The sequence below is a fragment of the Nipponia nippon genome, unplaced genomic scaffold (genome assembly GCF_047370975.1).
Source record: "Nipponia nippon isolate SJK-2023a ecotype South Korea unplaced genomic scaffold, ASM4737097v1 scaffold_4, whole genome shotgun sequence".
Classification (NCBI taxonomy): Eukaryota; Metazoa; Chordata; class Aves; order Pelecaniformes; family Threskiornithidae; genus Nipponia; species Nipponia nippon.
The window spans coordinates 7006639-7027724 of NW_028262358.1; the positions used below are offsets into that span (position 1 = coordinate 7006639).

General features: G+C 40.5%; 1 long non-coding RNA gene across 2 annotated transcripts; it reads left to right on the forward strand.

The window, feature by feature from the left end:
* Window positions 1–5243: 5243 nt before the first annotated feature.
* Window positions 5244–17393, forward strand: LOC148053085 (uncharacterized). Of its 2 annotated transcripts, none has more exons than XR_015708725.1 (4): window positions 5244–5318; window positions 12563–12650; window positions 15918–16005; window positions 16223–17393. It is a non-coding gene; the product is annotated as an uncharacterized LOC148053085 (long non-coding RNA). The 2 variants fall into 2 exon arrangements; XR_015708724.1 differs by having other exon boundaries at window positions 5253–5459.
* The last annotated feature ends 3693 nt before the right edge of the window (window positions 17394–21086 follow it).

Here is a 21086-nt window from a genome sequence, read left to right on the forward strand (position 1 = left end):
CTCTTATTATTAGTTGAAGAGCTGCAAGGCAGGCAGAGTAATTCATTCAGCCCACCTGTGCTTTTTTTGAGGGGAAAAAAACGCAAAGGATGTGTTCCATATTCTTCGGGAAGTGCTCCTCACCATGGAGCCAGCTCTGCTGCAGCCTGATGAGCACTCGCAGGACATCTGTGGTGCACCAGCCCGCCCAGGCGATCCTGCTGCCAAGGCGATCCTGCTCTCATGTTCTCTCTTACACTTTTTTTTTGGTTTAGTAGGGAAGGATTTGAGTTTTTCTTCTAGTGTGTTTGGCACTTCTGGTAGAGCCTTTGACATGGAAAAAGGCTCATCTTTCAAATGCCTGTGGCACTCCCTGTGAAAGGTGATTTTTAAAAAGCCATTTTATTTTGCTTCCTGGCAGTGATATCAAAGGAACAATCAGTGCCTGATTTAGAGCCAACAATTTATTTCCATTATAATAAACAGAAAACAATGGCATGCTGCCTTATTAGTTATTCACTTTCCAAGTCAACAAACTCGGAGGGTTGGGATGAGATCTAACCAGAGATATGCTTTGATGTTTTCAGTTTGGAGAATTGGTCTCCTAGCCAAAATACTGAGCAATGCCAGTTCTGTGGGAAGAAGGGAGGGAAGGAAGGGCAGAGGGAAGGGAGAGAGTCACTGAAAGCACAGGGCAGGGGGTAGCTACTGGAAGAGCTGGGTATATTGTGGGATGATGGTGGCTGGTTATAAGAAGACATTGGAGCGGTGATTGCGGTACTTGGATGTCTCGCATCAGATGTAACACGCGTGCAAAAAGCAGCAGCTGGGTTGATTTTGGTGGTGTTACTTTGGTTTATAGCCTTTGAGGATCTAGTTCAATACACGTTCAAGATCTGCTACTGTACTTCAGAAGAACAGAGCCAGTTCTGTGGTGTGTGTTGTGGAGGCTGTGATGGATCCAAACCAAACCAGATGTGCACAGCAGCCCTAGGTACTCATCATTCTCTCCCAGGAGCAAGCTCTTAGTCTTCTAGTGCTGTCACATAAATACTGCTTCGTAGGGAATGCTGCTGAGCAAAATGAGTTTCAGTATTTGTCACTGTACTTTGTTGTTTTAGCACTGATTTCACATATGTATAACATTACAAGAGGGGAAACTCCTCAGCAGAAACATGAGAGTTAAAGTGCTTTGAAGTTCTATATTGTTCTATTTTGTTCTATATGCCTAATGGGACAGAGGAGCTATGGACAACTATCTCACAAGAAGGTCTTGTAGGTGGGGATAAACATGAAAGATAAATATCTCCTGTTTTTCTATATAGAAGATTGTGATCAAGTTCTTTCTTGGCATCGTGATACCAGTAAATAGCAAAAAAGTCAAAGACTTCCCATTGCCTTGAATGCATTTCACCAACATTCCTGGAACAATCAAAATATCCGTAGTATTTAACAGAGCAGAAAGCCTGAACGTGGTGCAAAGCAATTGATCACACCTTGTTTATTAATCATGTCTCTCATGGACAAGCCACCCTAGCTGGTTTGGATTCTTTTCTGATAAATACACAAAGACATTAAAAATACATTTTTTTCTCACAGAACTGATGCTATAAACTGCCCAAGTGGTCTGTAACAGTAACCAAATGAATAGAGACAACAGTAAGTGAAGTAGATTGTTTGCTTTAGTGGAGAACTGCCTGTGCATTGTAGAGAGATATATATCTGCTGCCTAGCTGTAGATTTTTATTTTAAGGGAATTTCTGTAGGGATTTTTTAAAAACCTGAGAAAATTGCAAAATTCTTCAAAACCAAAAGAAAACTTGCCATTCTTAGGAGGAGTAAGACAAGCTGCAACCTGTTTCAGAAAAGGTGGTCATAAACCATTACCTATGAGGTAACCAAATACAGCATAGAAAAACAAAAATAACTGTTAGGAAGAAATGACTCCTCTGAGCAAGGATGTTTAGCAATAGTTTTGTGTGTTATTGTCATACTACCTTTAAATAGCCAAAACCATAGTTATCATGGAGGAGAGAATCTGAAGCAGGGGATATTCCACAAAAGATCACTTAGTACTTCATTGGGCCACGAGAATCTGTGTGACGATAACAATTTTCAGCGAGCAAAGTCATCATACTGGATCCAAGCCTCAGAGAGTTTCTTGAACTGGTACTTTTCAAAAATATCTACTTGTCATCACCAGCAGTGGCAGTCTGTCACTTGCACAGGTCAATTTGCAGTGCAGAATAGCACTTTCAAATCCTGCTTGAGCAGTTTTCTCTCCTTTGAACCCTCTTTCTTATTGCCAGATGCTCAGTCAGTCTGGCTCTCATTCTTCCAGTCCTCCCATAAATGGAAGCAAATTTCCACCAAAAGCTTCCTTGGGGGCATAAGGAAATTAGAGAAAGAATAGACCTGGAGTCCTCTCATGTACCTAAAAGGCCTCCAGTCAGACACTGCAGCCAACTTCTCTTTCCTGTGCTGTGTTGCAACACGATCAGCCTTTTTCCTAGCCTAGAAATTCTGGCTCCTTGCTTTATTCCTGCTGATCTCCCTTCAGTAGAGGTATGTGATACCTAGCCTTGATCCTCCTAACCACAGTAACCCGAGCATCCCACAAAAAGGGCTGCGCTTCTTGCCCTTCTGCATTTTCACGGTTGCCTTCTGGACAGTAATAGATGATGCTGAAATTCTTTTGACAAAGATATGAGCTTATCCTCTCTCCTTCAAATGCTGGTCCTGTCTCTCCTGAGCTCCTAATTTTACCTCATCAGCTCAGCCTTTCTGCTGGCCCCCACTCATTTCTCAAGCCAAAAGTCTGTATGATTGTAGCCACAGAGTCCCAGAGCGCAACGTGTTCCAGCATGAAGTGATTTCAGGTTGGCGATGGCTGAGGCCAGCCTGGATGCTGCCTCCCCTCTTGTTAAATGAGCCTAGGCATCATACAGTAAACAGTTATGGTGAGAAAGCTGCAGCTGGAGCCATCACACGGCATAAAAGGAGAAAATACCTAGCCAAATTAATTCCAAGAAAGAATAAGGTTGGTGTTTCATAGGGCAATAGGAAACATCTGTGATGTATTCGTCTTTTTATTTGTCCTTGCCATGAGTTCCGTAAATATTCTTATTAATGTATGGAGTGCAAAGGTCTTCACTGAGGTAGGTACCTTGATTTACCAGTGCCTTGCCTTTAAAATCTTGCAAAACAGATGAAGGCAGGCAAAGGAGGAATACTGTTCCTTTCATCCCACAAGCATGGAGGGCCAGGCAGCAAAGCTTTTGCGTGAGGTCCTCAGAATCACGCAGAAGACCTGCTGAGGAAATTGGAACTGAGAACAGGTATCGTGAATCTTTAACTCCTGTATATCCTTTTGATGCAGAGTCAAATCCTACTCCTATGAAACCCCTCTGAAGGCAGCGTAACTATGCATGGGCAGATGAGAGAGACATTGCCCGTTCTTTTTGCAGTCATGTCAGATTTCCCTGAAATCTGTTTTATCTAACTGCCAGACAAAGCTTCTCAAATCTGCAGCCAGTGTGATTTGGTCAGGGCATGGGGGTGAAAAGCCCAGCATTCAACAGAGATTCCTTGGAGTATCTTTAAGATCTTGGATCACATAAAACAGTCCCCTCTCATAAAAAAAAAAAAAAGCACACAAACTTACTATTGTTGAGTGTTTCTTTAATAGAATCAGAAACAAATTTGTGACCTTGTGGCCCAGAGGTGGGAACACCATCTATAAACTTGCCCAGACATAGAAATGCATTCTGCCTGTCAGTAGGAGTTTGCCATTGAACATGTATATAAAAAAAAGCTGGTGTTACATTAGGCCAACATTTTTTAAATGCCACAGCTCACTTTATATGCCATAAACCTTGTTAATGTTGCTAACAAGAAAGTTAAAAACTCAGAGCTATAAAAATAGGAATGCCACTGCTAACTAAATAAATATACGTGAGAACCAAATATTCAGATACAAGTTCTGGAATGGCTCATGTGTCCAGGGAGGGAGAAAGAAAAAAAACATTAACCTAAGTTGTTGCTGATGTTATAAAAGCTCCCTGTAGTCAGCAGAATTGTCTCCCCTTGAGCATTTGACTTAATTTCAAATGATTCTTGAGGATTCAACGCTATAGCATGGACAAAGTGGCTGGTCATTGCAGAAGTCAGGGCAGGTGGGCAGCAAGGACCATGCCAGCAAGGACAATCCAGCCCAGGCAACCAGATGGGGCAGGGAGGGAGAGAGGTTTCTTTCTATCTGACTCAAGTGGGGAAAATGCTTCCATCAAAACAGGCCACCTACCTATTCTGGCTTCTACCGTCGGCTCTGGATCCAAGTTAATAGACCCAGTTTGTGCCTGTTACACACAATATGGGATGTATCGTGAATCTTTTCAACAGCCTGGACGCTATAGTGGTTCAGGGGCTGGAACTTCCAGGGATTATTTTTGGCATTTATGTCCTAACTACATATATTTATCAATGCAACTTTTTAATTCCATAATGTAAGAATTGAGACCTATTCCTAATGTTGAGCCTTCTGACATCAGAGTTACGTGGGCTCACCTCTCTACTTAGCATAGGCAATTAATTTTGTGTCTTCTAATCTTTGCTTGTGAAAAGCAACCTTTTTCTTTTCCTAATTTATTTCCTCCTGGAAATTATGAATGAAAGATCTTCAAAGATATATTTACTCCCATGACGGACCTTTGTTTACAGATTTTGGCAACATAAAAAACTATATATCTTAAACATTTATTTATGTATATAAATCTAGAGAGGGTTATACAGTGAAGAATGAAGAAAAGTGGGAAAGAGGTGTTACTTTCACCTTCCTGTGAATGCAGGTTTTGACTTTTTCTAAGAACAAGATCTGTACAGTCCTTTTCCCCCATCGGTGTGTGGAATGTGATGGATTGTCAGACAGATATGAAGCAAACTCGTATTTACTTAAGCATTAGTTTCCTGATCCAAATCCCAAATTCTGTTTATGGAAGTCTTATGGACTCTAGGTCAGCTGCTAAAAGGCAAACTGATGGCTTAACCCCATAAACAACAAACACACCCTCCTCCCCAAAGGGATCTGTAGAAACAGGGACAACTTGTTAGGGCCCTGAGTGCATTAATAGGCCTTGATTTCCCTGACCCAACCCCACCTGGGGCCACCAGCCACACCTGAGAGCCCCTACCTACACACCTTCTCCTCATTGGCCTGGGGATGCATTTAATCTCAGGCTTGGGTAACCACTCCTCGTAGAAGCTATGCTGAAGATGGATGTTTCTCTAATGCTAAAACTGACCCTATGTTTTTGAGAGACCCTCAAACCTACTTTGAAGAGGTAGGTCACTTGCTACTCTGTCTTACCCTAGAAGGTTTCAAAGAAAATGAGCATGTGAACCAGAAGAACCATCTGATGGGGCCCTGGAATCAGAAACTATTATTTCAAGGCATACATCATGCAGGAAGGTTGGTTTGTGAGGTGAGCTCTGTTTGCCTACTGTCCTGGGGGACCTTACAACTATACCTAAGGCCATCACAAAATTCTATCTTTGCTCTACTTTGTTTACTTATCCTCAATTTAATGCTGTAAAGAAGAGGCAGAAGAGTGAGTGTGCTGTCAAGAGTGGTCTATTAAACCAAGATCACTGTGAAAGCAGCAAGACCCAGGTTTTGGGATGCAGCCTGATGACCCATGCTCTTGGACACCACAGCTAGGGGAGTGCTAAGAGAATGGGGATCTTTCTGAGCTGGAGGTCCATGACTGTTACTAAGTACAGAGGAGCAGCAGGCAAGGAGGATGGTGTCCAAGGGCTTGTGGTATTGATAACTCTAGGCCATTGCCTCACAGGTTACCAAAACAGGAAAAACTGTTACAGCAAAGGCTGTTAATTAGGAAAGCTAAAGCTAAGTGACTTGTTTCATAACAAGCATCTTGTTGCCAAGGGGTTACAGGGACCACAAAGCAAACTGCTATTCTGAACCTGATGGGAGCCTTGAACGTGTCTCCAGCTGGGGCAGAAGATGATCCCTGTAACTGTGACTTCCCAGTTACTGCAGCCCAAAGCTTATGAAAAACTTACTCAGGGTATAGAGCAGGCTTTTTGGTATTTTATGCTAGGCGTTTGAACCTGGTGACTATGCTCTGCTTTGTCTTGAAGTTGTCAGCATACATGGCTCTATATTCTCTCACTATAAATTTTGCTGTAAACACAGAAATTTTTAGACTGGATCAATGCTCTTCTAAAGCTGTTGGGTGGGGAGTATGCAGAACCTTACAGTCCGTCCCTGTTCTAAAATTAGAGACAAACAGTGGTGATAATTAATTGGTGTAAATGATAATCTGTTTTGCTGGGAGTCTCATAGGGCTTACAGAGGTGATGGATCTGATGTATGCAGTACTCTTACGTGGAGCAAAACAGCTACAGGACAAACAGGAGGGTCACTCTGAGGATCTGCTACATGCTAACATACTCATCAACCTGCTATTTGAGTGGGAGAAAGCTTGGGGGGGGTGGTTAAGCTGAAAGACAGTTTGAGATTTTCAAAGACCTGTTTCCTCCTTTGACATGATGAATGTTATTGTGGTATTAGGAATATCCAGAAGGTATTTAGGATGAGAAACACTTGTGAGCTTTGTCATGCACTATGTGATCACATCCATAGCTGTAAACAGTGTTGCTGGCAGTGTTTGATGCGCGACTGTGCAGTTAACATAGGCTCGAGAACAAGGTGTCCCAGCTGTAGACTCACGTGCGAGCCTGCAGAATGCTTACAGAGGCACAAGGTCATAGTTATTAAAAAACAAACTGGTGGTTTGGCTTCTCTGTGGGCTACTACACTTGCAACAATCTCTTTATAAGCAAACCTTGGAAAAGCTCAGTAAAGACTTTTCTTCACACATTTCCTCCCTTTTCTGTTCTGACACTGGAAAGACAATCTCTGCGATAGCTAGAATCCATTTAGGTCTAGGAGTTACTTCATAAAAAAAAAGGCTAATTTTGAAGACCGAATCTGGGGACTTTCACCAGAGTGCAAATCAAAAAGCACTGCAAGCAATAAATACATGTGAATTCTGAGAATACATATACACGTGCGCTTGCTGTGTGAAGGCAATTATTTCTGTGTAGGTCACTTCTTGACAATATAAAATGCTCACTTAAGGACAAGTTCTGAAAAGACCTCAGCTTTCAGTATCTTCCAGGAGTTTAGTAAGATCTGAGGTAGCTCAGCAGCTTGCAGAGTAAAAGCCTTCTTGGCTGTTACATGTTCAGGTTCTCAAATATCATTATCGTAAGCTTTATCTGGGCTGACTTTATGTGCATTGTGAGGGCTTGAATTCTTGTCTGTCTTCAGCAGCTAATCATAAGGGCTTTTTTTTGTCTAAGTTTATGTCCTCCTGTCCCACCCCCCATGTTCCTTTAAAGTGATTTTTTTTTTTTTTTTCTTCTGTGGTGAGGGCTAGCAGTTTACCTGTCCTGTGCTTGGCCATGTTTGCTTTTCTCCCTCATCCAGACCATTTGCCATACTTCACTATTTTTGGTCAGGCACACTAAGCCTGCTATCATTCAAGGCTACAGAGCCAATCTTCTTCCAAGCATGGTGCAACTAAGGGAAAGAGTGTTTTGGGCTTTGAAGAGGATTTGGCACCAGCTCTTAGAAATGATTAAAAAAAAAAAATATATTACTCCTAATATAGATTAATATATTTCATGCTCAACCCTTGATTGTTGTAGCCACCTATGGGTCAGAAATAAGAAATGGTTGGATGACAGCAAATAGCGTGCTGAAAGCTCTATGCTCTCTTTGACTTAAACATAGCTGAAAGAGTAAATTTTTAAACCTTTGTGCATTTATTCAACTTCACTTCCACAATGACAGAAAAATTACTTAGACTATCCTGCTTCTTGGGGGGAGTAAGGGGAAATACAGTTCTCCAAGGCTACAGTAAAGTCTAAACTGCTTCTCCATATAGAGATTATGTGCATGATTAACAACCAATTAATGATTGCATTGATTAATTACTGAAATTAAATCTAAGCAGTAGATGGGGATGATATATTAGGACTATATTGTTGAGGAGTGAGGAAGGTAGTTAATCCAACTGAGAAATCTACTCTTGTTGTATGGCTAATCAAAAAACAGCCATTTTCTTTAGCTCTTCAGAATCCAAATCAAATTTGGTACACTTGCTTGGTCTATTTGAAACAATGACTCAGTTGTCTACAAGACTGTCTATAATATGCTCACAGAAGAAAAAGTGGTGGGATTTTAGCAAGAATATTTCATTTTCAAGGGCTACTGGTTACAACTTGGTAAGAAGTTTTCCCTTCCCCCCCCCTTCTTTAATCTCAGTATTGACTGTGATTTATTAAGCTATATTTCCAGGATAACATGCTGAGATGATGATTTTGTTGGAAGACCGCACTCAAAATTGCACTGAAATTGGATGCAGCATGGGAACCATCATAATCAGGACTTCACCACTGAAGCCTAGGAACAATTTTGCAGAGGGTCATGTTGCATCTTGTCTGGAGCTTTCACAAATTAAAAATCTATTTATATATGAATTTTAAATCAAAGAACAACCATTCTGTGCTTTGATTTAAAGCACTTACATTTTTGTCTTCACCTCAAGTATGGACTCTGTTCAGCATTCTCATTTGAATGTACACCAGTGTAAGTCCTGGGAAAGACATTTTCTTCAGCAATCAAATAAACTCTCTATTAATGCTGCTAAATTTCTAACACAAGAGACTAGATAAGATGAGTATGGCAAACTGTTGAATTGTTGTTATTGTAAGCCCTCTCAGAGGGGAACCAAGGCAGATGTGAGACCTGAACTTTCCAATGGGATATACTGCTCTGGACAGTCTTTTCACCTAGTTTCCCTCTTTCCTTTGCCTCAGGAGCTTTCCAGTTGGGTTAGGCAGGTCCCAGTGTTTCTGCATATATGTGTTTTTCTTTCTGTAGGTTGTTGCCTATTCAGATTGCAGCGCTGAGGCTCAGTGTTGATGAAAGACTGTATAATACAGTAATGGCTGCTGTTAAATACCAAAGGAAAAAAGAAAACCTAGAGAAGGAGGAAAGCAGAGGAAATAAAGAATTTGGTTCTAGTTGATTTGTAGCTCAGAAACACCAAAATCACTCTGTAATTGTTCAGGTAAATAACGTTCCAGAAACAGGGTGGTTTGCAAGCAAATTGGATAAGTGGGATTTTCTTGTGCATTGCAAGAAAGCCTGTGAAATTTCTTTGGTTATAAAGCCGAGGTACACCATTTCATTTGGAAATTTTGACCAGTGGCACATTGCATATTCTTCAGGTGTTGCAGTCTTGAGTAACAATTCCATTAACTGCTAATTTATAGTGCTTGTGAGTCCGGAGGTAGCAGGGTAAAGGGCAGTCTGTGATTGTCTCTAGCTCGGTAGCCTTTTTTTTGGGATTTATGTATGTAAATGGCTTGGATCCTACTCAGTCCTTACAACTCTGCAGTTCCTAGGTCCCTATTTCTTTAATACAAATAAAATGAGGATGATGCCTAGATCCTTTCTGGAGAGTTTTAGAAACATTAGTCAAAATTTACAGACATGGGTACCTTCAGTACGGCTTATCCCCCGGAATGAATGAATTATTATTCTGGAATCTCCAGAAACTGGATCTCCTACCTTGATTCCTTCTTCTATTCAAACACTTACACCTTATGTTATTTGGTGGCAAACTCTTTCTTCTCCTGGTTATAATTTAGGAACCTATCTGGACTAATCACCTCTACAGGCAGAGACATTGCCTTTTAATGCCTTCTTCACTCTGAAACAATTCTGAGAAATGTGAAGAACTTCATTTCAACACGAGAAGTAGTCTTGGGACCAAATTAAAGATCTGTAGGCAAAGGAACAGTGAGGGAAGACAGATTTCTTCAAAGTCATCAGTCAGCAAGGTCTGGTGCAGAGTTTAGCACTTAGGAAAGAAGTAATTTCTATACAGACTGAGTCAGAAGTCATTCATGAGTAGAAAAATAATAAGAAAAACTTAAAATTTGAGTTGATCTACTGATACGGCTTTTTTTTTTTTTTGCTCATGGAACTCAGTATCTTTATGGTACGCAGAGTGCTAGATGCAAAACACATGCTTAAAATGCTTTTCTGATGCTGTGGATGTTATGTTACTGAAATTCAATGATATGTTATATTAGCAGCAATATGTATTTGCATGTGAATTCGTAGAGACATTGTGTTCAGCAGAAGAGTTGTTTGGGTAGACAGAGGAAAGCATACTCTTTTTATGCCTCTGGCAAACTTCCATAACTGGCTCACCCTGACTGGATAAGATTTGTTATTTGTGAAGCAGTGGCTGCCTGGAGAAATGCTGTAGCAGCAAGCTTAGCCTGTGTGTCTAGCAGCAGCCTTTATTAATTGCAGCAGTGGGAGGAAAACGCATTAGCTTCATATATTACTTTTGGGGGGTTGGCAGTATCCATTCTCCCAGGGTTGCTACATGCTTCTAAAATTATATCTACATGGAATTTGCTCTTCATTCTCCTTTTCTTTTTCCTTTCCTTAAGACAATCAGTATTGCCTGTGGTACCCCCATTTCCTGCATTCTTTGCTAGCAAAGATACGGAATGGCAGAACCCTGATACCAGCCTGAGGTCCTTCATGATGTAACAAAGTGCAAGAGGTAGTTTTTTCAGTAGTCATTCAGCTATCCTTTTGTCTGTTTTTTTTCCTTTTTTTTTTAAAGAAAGGAAAGAAAATGAGAATTTCTAGTAAAAGGAGAACAACCTTATTCTTCATTACAATATTCTCAAAACTCTCCACCTTTCTTTATCTTATCTTCCATTGAGATGCCTGGAAACATCTCTGTGTTTCAGTACTGCCTGAGCAATTCTGCAGAGGTGATATATCTCACAGTAGATATATGAAACGGCATAACCTGCCAATGCCTTCTTTATATAGCTGCCTATATATGCCCTCAGCAGAAATGTTGGCGGTCAATTTGTGCTAGCACTTTCCCAGTGGCTGCCAATGTGACTACGCAGGTGATATTATGATGGGGAGGGAGGGCTGGCAGAAGGTATAATTAAAGAAATAATTCAGGCAGCCCCAGCTGGCTGCGTCACGAAGTCTGCCACTCCAGCCCAGGTCATCTGGATGGATGGGAACCAGCCTTGGAAGAGCAAAGCTCAGCACTAACTTCCTGAGGGAAAAGCTGTTCGTGCTGTGTACCTGCAAGGCATTTATATAGCATTATTCTGCGCGTAGTACATCCTCCTGCTGTCTGGTGCTACTAGTAACAGAAATATTGACATAGATGTACCATGGGTAAGATCATACCCTACTGGTTTTGAAGGTAAAAATGTTTTCTGCCCTGTGGAAGCCCACAGGTATGGGGTGTTGATAAGCATATCTGAGGTCATATTACCTTTGAGGACAAGGGCCCATTTTTTATTCATTATCTCTGAAAACCTACAGGGAAAATACCAGAATCCACAAAATGTGCAAAGCTGAAGAAACTTTGCCTCTGTTTTTGGCAGCTCTTCAGACTCTATCACAAACTTGCAACAACCAGCACTTTTCCTGCAAGCGTAGATGGGAATTGTGCCTTTGAGGGGTAAATCTTAACTTCTGTCCCTAAACAAATTTAAAAGGCTTCTTGCTTTTCTTATTTGGGAGAGAAACCTGAAAATGAGAAGTTCTAAGTTTTTGGAGAGAACTCTCAAACTATTAATTTTGAAACCTTACAACTTCCAGATCTATCTCATGAAGGATCTGATAAATGGAGTGGTCAGTGGCAGTAAAACTTTCAAATCAAATACATGCAAAGTGTGGTTAATTTGAAAACAAATCCTTGCACTTCAGATGTTGGACTCTGATATGACAAGAGCGGTAAAGAAATCCTGAGTTCATTTCAGCCAACATGCGGAAGGGTTTAAAAAACATTAGCTTGTAGTTTGAGCCCCCAAGTAATATTTAGCCTTTCTACTTCCAGTGGTGCCATGTGCCATTTTTTAACATAAAAACAGCTTTATTTGGCTCTTATCTTCAGAGGCTAAATCGGGAATTTGGTCTGAGAGAAGACTCTGCAGGTTCCCTTGCCAGCGTTACTTGCTCTGTTTTATGAGTGCATGTGATGACCTGTGTGTGTTCATACGGGCTGTTTACAGCATGATTACAAAGATAAATGAAACATGGTTAAAGCTGTTAAATTCCAGTATCCCCTCATTGCACAGTAAGTCATGAACTTTACTGAACAAAGTAAATTTGGAAAGAAAAGTGATCTCAAGTGCATCTCTTCTAATAAGGGCATACCATAATTTCAAGGAATGCTTTCCATTCTGAGTTCTTATGGTGTTGCATCTGTTTATGAAAGCTGAACTGAAATTGTGAATCATTCTAAATGCTAACCAAAACAAGATGGTTTACTTTTAAATATCTGTGTCTCTCCTGGTTTCAGATAATCAAAATTTTTATTTCATGGAATTCACAATTAAAGTTTAAAAAAAAAAAAAACAGCAAACCCAAACAACAACAACAACAAAGCAAGACCCTCCTTTAAACTTAATTTTTTTATCATTTGTCCTCCAGTTCTGGAAGAGGAAATTCTGCAAACCAACTCTGAACTCAGGAAAGGGAGGTACTAGAAAACTTGCTGTGCTGAAGGAAAACACAAAAGGTAAAATATAGCATCATCCAGAAGCCTCCGTGCTCAGTCACGCAACTTCTTTGACAGCTGCAGCTCTCTTGCAGGTCACAGCAGTGTAACTGGATGCTGAACACTTTTTTTACCAAAAAGCAGAAATTACTAAGAGTTAATACAGATGAGTATTTACAAACTGCTAATATGAAATGCTCTCTTTATATCAAAGCGTCGGTGGGTGGAGTGTTTCCTTTGCATTTTCACAGATAAAATGTTTCACATGGTGACTCACTCAGATTACTGTTTCAAGAACCTTTTCAAGCAAAGATGAAATGATTTTTTTTTCCTGCCTTTTCTAATTTATCTGCCAAAACATTTATTTCTAGTCAACTTGCACATTGAGTAGCATTTACTGTACTTTCTTACTATATTCTTGTTGGTCTTTTTTTGCAGCTCAGCTCCTAGTATGTGATTAAAAGTTTTAAGTGATGCCTAATGCCCTGTTAAGTTGTTAAGTCCTGCAATAGCATCTGGAAATGATATCTGTCTCTCTAGGTGGATTCTTGGAAGAGAATTCACTTTAATTCCCCCTTTACCTTCCTTCCCAGCCTTATCTTTCCTCCTTCAAGAGCTGACAGGGAAAAATAAAGACAAGTTAAGAGACAAGTGATATAAAACCTGTGTTCATGTAAATCTAAGTTACTGCATGTAAAAGGAAGGAAAACCAAAATCAGAACAGTACTAGAGTTATGGGATGGGAAATCTGGAAGGTTTTTGTTCCATCTTGCATTTGAAGCATTGAACAAGAAAATTGCAGGTGATGGAAATTTTGATACAGGCAATGAAAACCGGGAAGGTACAGCTCTGTTCTAGGGGTAAGAAGAGCCAGATTGAAAAATTGGTGAATAATTTTATTTCTCTGAAAGGAATTAACTTGAACAACATTATACAGAGAAAGGTTATTACAGCTAGCATGGGTCAATCTATAGACAAAAAACTTCAAGAGGAGCTAATGTTATACAAAAGACATGTATGAATCTTTGCATCAAAATAACGCTTCCATGTTTACACTTCAGAGTAAGTCATTAAAGTTTGCCAGTGTGTTTTGTGTGGGTGGGGAATACTGATTTCTGCAAGACTGTTATGGTCTAGCTGGGAAAAATAGTGCTTCTCATGTGAGTTTTGTCACTTTAAAATTTATGCAACTGAAACTGCCTGGAGAAATTATTGGTTGTAGATAGCTGTATTTGGTGACTTGGGCTGGTTAAGAAAAGGCTTAATAATTCACTTTCTTTTTGTAATATATTATTGACTATACATTAAACCCACACAAAGGTAGAACAGCTGACATGGCTGGAAGCCATTTGGATCCCACCTCTGAAATTGAAGTAAGGATTTATATCTAATCCCCTGCATTTGGAACAGAAAACGTACGACTTCGAATCAGGAGTCAGGGCAGCAGCTCTCTGGTCATGATGGAAAGAGCTGGGGCATAATAGTGCTGGAATATTTTATTCTGGTGTTACAAGGAACAGTGCCAGGCTGTTTCTGACTTCTCATTTTATCTAACATGTTCTTCAGTATTATGACCTGCATTGTCTTACTACAGGGGTAGTAAAATCCCAAACATGCAGACCCTAGTATTAGCATAGCCAAGCTCCAAGTAAAAACTCACAGTAAATCAGCCTCGCTGCAGCCAAACCACATGTAAAAGCAAGCTGTGAAACAGACTCAACATTGCCAAACCACATGTAAAAAAGCATGCTGAAAACCACCCTCCGCATAGCCAAATTATATATAAATCTGTGATGGAGAACAGTCGAGGTTTGCATGTTTACTGGAATAACTCAAGGCTGCAGAGAATCCCCTTGCACAAGTCACCTTCTCACCCACCTAATGGCTGAGTAACTCCATCCAACAACACAGCGGACAGACCCACTCCCAAGTCTTAAGTCATCAGGTGGGAAAAGTGGCTCCAGCAGGAATAAATACAGCACAGTGGATTTGGGATCAACCTGCTCCATATTTGAAAGTAGTGAATGAGCAAAAGAATCGAGCTCAGAAAGAGCAAGGACTAATTTTGTCTTGTCTGATTCAGACAGAACTGATATTACTGAGTTATTCCCACTAATACATCCTATTAACCTCTGACTACATAGAGAGAATAAGTTGGTCAAGGGCCAGAAAAAAAACGTCTGGCTCCTGTGATTAATCTTTCCAGTTAGAAATGAGTGAGATGCAATTAGTAATCCTATTTTCAGTTGTCCTGACTTCAGAAAGTCATCTTAGAAATTTTTTTAGACGAGAGGGAAAGGTGTGAGAATTGAGCTTCCAGTTCACTCTTTTGTAACTTCAAATGCACTGAGCTTTTAAATGGCTTTTTGTGACACTTTCATGTATTATCATTACTGCAGTTAGTTATTCATGAAATATTTTGGGGGTTTACAGCCTTTTTCTCACAATAGGTCTCAAAGCACTCTCCAGAGGAGTTCAGTATCATTATCTCCATTATATAGCTGTAGAAGCTGTAAGGGGGAGACATGAAATTGCTTGCCTGATGTTGTGCGGGAGGTCAACAGCAGACCTTGGCGTAGTACCCGCATCTCTTGAGCCCACTTTTCTAGCTACTGAATATTATTCTTGGTTATCTGCCGTAGTGGGAGGTCCCAGTAATGGCTGCTGTTTCGTGACAGCTTAACAGAAATCTGGCAATTAAACGCTGTTTGTGGCAGCAGGTTTCTTATATCAGTATGAAATATCCAATTCTCTGGGAGCCAAAGGCGGCTTGTGTTGGAAAAGGCTGCTCCCTGAAGCTGGGAGAAATGCATTTAAGGGTGTGCTCAACCAACAAGAGTTAGTTTTGCTTTTCTCTTGCACTGTTTTGTTTGAACATGTTGTTGTTTAATATGCCAGTAGGTGTTTGGGAACTGATTTCTGTGAGATAATCCAGGATTCCTGGCCTTTGACACACAGTATGGTTGTTGAAATCAGGGGGTCACAGCTTCCTCCCGTGTAAGGCAGAAAGGCTCGACTGGATTAGGTGGAGAAATTTTCAGCACATGTATAAGTTGACGATTTGCCTAGGGCAGCAAACTTGGATTCAGTGTAAGGGGCTATTAATCTATTAAAACCACTTTTAGACTTAAAAATTCATTTATTTGATCAATAGACTTTTTCTTTTTCCATTTCCAGTCCCTTGGCTGAGCAGTCTGTCAGGATATCAATACCATAACTTATTTACACGCTTTGCTAAGTTCTCAAAATGTAATATTTGACAACTCATTTTTCTCTTACTCATTCCAGGCTCATCTTTGCAATCGTGCCTGATTGAACATTACCAGTAAATACAGAAGTGTGGAGCCAGACTGGTACAGAGCAGTACAAGGATAAGGTAAGGTGCATGGCTGCTTGCTCACTACATGGTCCTGGCTGATACTTTCCCCATTCTAGTCCCAAAAGTTAGCTATTGCCAGGTGAAAAGAGGAATTGAGAGCAAGCCTTTAACTGTGTTTTGCTGTCATCTACACCTTTCCTACTCCTGTGGAGAATGGCCACAGGTTCAGGCCTGTGAGATGCTGACAAGGATACCTATGCCCTTATTTTTCCAGCTTATTCTTTTCAGCTCATTAAGTTCCTTTTTCAGTCCTTGATTCATTGACCAAACCAGCAGCAATCACACCATCAGGCAGTGTTACCTGGGCATCTCCCCCAGGGCAATGCCATCCAAAGTGGAGAGGAAGAGGAGGATGAGGACGATATGAGTATGATGAAGTCAGCTCTCTACGTGGCATCTCCCAAGATCTGGCAGAAGTTGGTACACTTGGTAGAGGCCTGAGCATCTCTTTAGCATTAAGAGAGAAGTCACGGAGAAGTTGATACTTAAAAGCAGAACAGAAATTCTTTGCAATATGTTAAAAAGCTCAGTATTGTCTTTAAGAAGTACCAGCTACTGTATTTTCCATTAACATGTGACATAAGCAAAATATTTTCTCAGGACAACACTGATAATGACAGTAAAAATACTCAAAGTAATATGCGAAATAAAACAGCCCTAGGTCTCAAAAGTGATCTTATAAAGCCCAATGACATTATTGTTTAGCACAGCAATGACTCTGAAGAAACAGAGAGCAGGGCAGCAAGTGAGGGAGGGGAACTATTGCTATACAGCATGGAGATCCAGGGTAAAATCCTGAATGCCAGTTTTGCTACTGATTTGAATTGGTTTTAATTGTTTTAAGAACAAGAGTAAAAAATAGAGGGGAAAAATACATGAAAGTGTTTAAATGTGGAAGATTTGCTACTGCTATCTGTGATTATGCATTTATATTCTGTTCATTGCTTCTATGCTATTCTGCTGCTCCCTGTTATATCCCTATGTATGCTTTTACATCTCATTATCTGATGTACTTTAACAAAATATGTGAACTCAAGAACAAAAAGCCAAACAAAGCCCACATTTGCTTGTGCCAAATCTTATCTCCTTAATATAGAAAGTTAATTGTGAACACCGCACCAGTGTGGTTAAAAATATTCCTTCTGTCTCTGTGGAAATTATACTTTATAATCGGCTTTTAACTACCTCCACCACCACCAAATCAACATGTATAAGTATATTCTTCTGCCTTATGAAGCTAGAGGATCTGCAGATCATGAGGTAGATTCATATCTCCTGAAACGCTTGTCACTTCAATACTCCATCAAATCGCTGTGGATAGAATTAGTTTTTACCACTTGCAATTCAGTGGGAAAATCTTTCCTGGATCGCAGCAAACGCCCCAAGCCAGGGACTGATTTGGCAAGGTCAGACTGAAAAACATCTCTCCACACTTACTTAGAGCAAGGCACGGCTCAAACCCTGCTTTGTCCAGCTGTCAAAAGCCTGAAGTGGGAAGTTAGTTCAGCCACAAAGACACAGAGATTGATCAACTAGAAATACATCCATCGGAACTTAGGAGCTGAGGTGTTTCGGGATCCTTCTCTAGGCTTTTCAGCAACTACCCCTGCCAGAAGTACAACAAACACCCATTCTTTTATTAGCCCCTTTGGTATCTAATGACTTGGTTTGACAGCTCCAGCTTCTGGATTCCTGCTGCAGCAGCCTGCTTCTGCTTGTATGCTCTTAAGATAGGAGTCCATGGGGGCAGGACCTCTTAAATACAGAGACACTGGGAGAAAGGGGTTCAGAAATGTTTCCTCTTCAGTGAGAGCTGGGATAGAAAATTTAATTGAGCTACTCTACCCCTCTCATAAGTCCAGGAGAGAAAACCCATGAGGATTACTTAGGACTTCAGAGACAGATAATTTAGGAGTTCAGAGCCACTGTGTCTGTGAAGGAGCAAGGCTACTTTTGTCATGCCCTGCTCACCTTGAACAGGCTTGGAAATTAAGCCTGTACCCCCCCAAATCCTCCATGGTGGGAATGAAATATGAAGGAGAAGGAGCACAGCCTGATCTTCTGTTCTTGGACAAGAGTTGTAGAGCCAGCACTGAGGAAACTGTGTTTCCTGATGTGTGAGCTGAAAAGATGAGGTGGGGATGAAATAAATAGGAAATTCCATGAAAACCCATATGCAGAGAATTCTCTGACTAGCTCTAAGAGGCTATCAAAATGGGAGCAAATTTCCATTTCCATCTAGCCTTTCTTAAAGCCTACAAGTGCTAGCATAATTCAGACCTCTATTTGATGGAGAGACTCACTGAACTTGTCCTGCTTTGAATCAGGTGTAAGAAAACAAAACACTAGGTTAGGGGTTTCCTCCCCAGTTTAAAAATATCCTAACCTCACCAATGACCTTGATACAGAGAATTTCTTTCCCCTTAAGCCCTCCAATTTCTCAGCCAGTCTTCAGTCCTTACTATGTGCCCTTTGCCTTCATCCTTATTTCTTGTACAACCAGACCTATTTCTTGCCTGCCTTTGGGGCAGATAACCTCAAAATATTAGCATTCAGGAAAATTGGATGGATTTGCTTCCAGAAGGGAAGATGCTCAAATAAGAAATAAGTGCTTTTGAATGTACAGACTCTAATTATGCCTGCTTCTTTTTTAATATCTTTTCCATTGTTTCATACAGAATTATCCCATTTCCAGAAATATTTAATGACCCCATTCTTATTCTTGAATGGTTTTATCTCCAAGTCTAACTCTTGTTCTGAGTACTCCTGAAAACAATTGAACCCTAGACTATCAGCTCCTTGGAGACTGCTTTATTTTGTGTGCCTCATCAACATGTATTCTGGAAAGACCACCACCAGACCCACAAGAGATAGGGGGAAGCTCGAAATTGCTACTTCATAGTGGTATTCTTTATAGTGTTCCCCAATGGTAGGCTTGCAGCAGTGTTAAAAAAAAAAAAAGGTAATTAAGAAATTTACATCAATCAAAGCAGTTAATCAGAACAAAATGCTGATTTCTGTCTCCTGTTCTGTTTCTTTTTGGATGTAGTATAGTTGCTGATATGTATGCTGGTCTTCTAATCCTTTAATGGGGGCGCAGGCTTTTGAAGACTCCCTCTCAGAGGTGCTATTACCAAATATATGCTTCTAATTTAACTTCTCATGCCATATTACAGTAGCCTGAAGCAATTTTAGGTGTTGGGTTTGTGAGAAAAGCCCAATGTTGATGTTTATCAGATGACCTTTTAAAGGGTAATGTGGGGGTTATCCATTGGCATGATTAAGACCATATGTAGGTCACTTTTCCCAGGCATTTCTTACCGCTTTTCAAAATCCCATCTATTTTTGCCCAAATTCAGCCAGGTACCTTTCATCTCTGGTATGTTTATGGGCATTACAAAATGAGGCTGAAGCACAGTGTTTGCTCCTTTGGAGTAACTTCTACTTGAAAAGTCAAGAAAACGTGCATGCATAAGTATACAGTGTCAATGCTACTACAGATAATCTTCTACTTTCTTTTATTTTTTTAACATTTCGGATGTTTACAGCAGTTTTTCCTTTTTCCTCTCCCCTCCATTGTCCCTTCTTACAAAGGTTTCTTGAAAGACTATGGAGAAGTGACTTTTCTCTGAGAGATTCAGTTTTTAGTGCTGAACCTGGACTGACACCAAAACCTAAGGCTAAGTGCAGCTATGCAATCTTTATGCTCAATCTCAGCTTGCTTCTCAGGGCTATGATATGTGGGGTTGCTGCTGTGTTCAAGCAATAACCTTGCAGTGATATCCTGCTATGGAGCTGCTAAGAGCTGGAGTTTTTGAAGAATCCATCCTCTCTGTTACAGAAGAGAAGGACAGAAGACAAACGTGCCTCAACGTTGTGCTCATGAGTATCCTTTTTGCTGCTATGAAAGTTCAGTATTTCCCTGATGGTTCATCATCTTGGTAGAGTCCTTGCTGAAGACCGGCTGCCAGTGTTTCCTGCAAGTCTTTGAAAACGTATTATTAACAAATATTGTGGTTTGTTCTTTTTTTTTTTTTTTTTTCGGACAGAAGATCTTTGTGTCACTGGGTCTCTGCACCATCAGACTAACAAAGAGATGGTATGGTAAGCTTTACTGCAAAGCAGAGTTCAGTACAGACTGAGATATATAAAGGCTAATATGGCGCTTAGATGTTGGCCAAGGAAGTAGGTGTTGACGCAGGCATTTGCAATAACTATGAACCCTTTTAGAAGTGGAAATAGGGCAAGTACCTTATGAAGTCTTTAGGTGTAAAAACTAGACTTCAAAGGATTTTTTCAATGGATCAGGACCTACCCACTTGTGTTCATGTAAGTAGTTATTATGGCCCCATATTTTGAGATAAGGTTACAGCATGAATTGTCTAAAATAAATGCACCTCAGTGCAGTTAATATTGAGCATCTGGCGATATGTTAAGTTTTTTATGCCCCAGATTTGTAGTTCATTATTGGGAAGCCCTAATTACTCCTGTTACCAGCCATCCTAGCACTAAGACATGTTTAGGAGATACAGGGGAGAAGAAATTCAAACCCAAAGGTTATGTATGTGCTGCCTTCAGAAAGAAATTAAGGGAGAAGTAGTGTGTGTGATACCACAAAAGGTACTACTAATGCAGAAAAAAAATTTCATTTCTGCTGACTTATTTGGGATTTTTTTTTTTCCTAAGTATCAGATACTTTTTAAAGCTTGGTTTATGTGAAGGTACACTGTAGTCAGACTCAAATTATTGTACTTAATACAAGGTTATACAGTGAAATGTTGGGCCTGTGACATAAGATATCAGAATAAGGGGAGCTCATGGCTCACTTTCACTAGCTCATAACATTTCAAGTGATGTCTTTACATCAGAAAATGAAGCACTTTTTTCCTTGGGGTTAGGACGCTTGTGTCAGTGCCCCGAGAGTACTACCAGGCTGTAACGTTGCTGCTCCCCAGGACTCCCCCCACAGCCCAGGACCCCATTTCAGCCCAGCCTGGGACCGTCAGTCCCGTCTCATAAACACATGCCATTTCATTACCGTCTACCATCAAGTATCAAGTTCAGGTTACTGAGGGCTC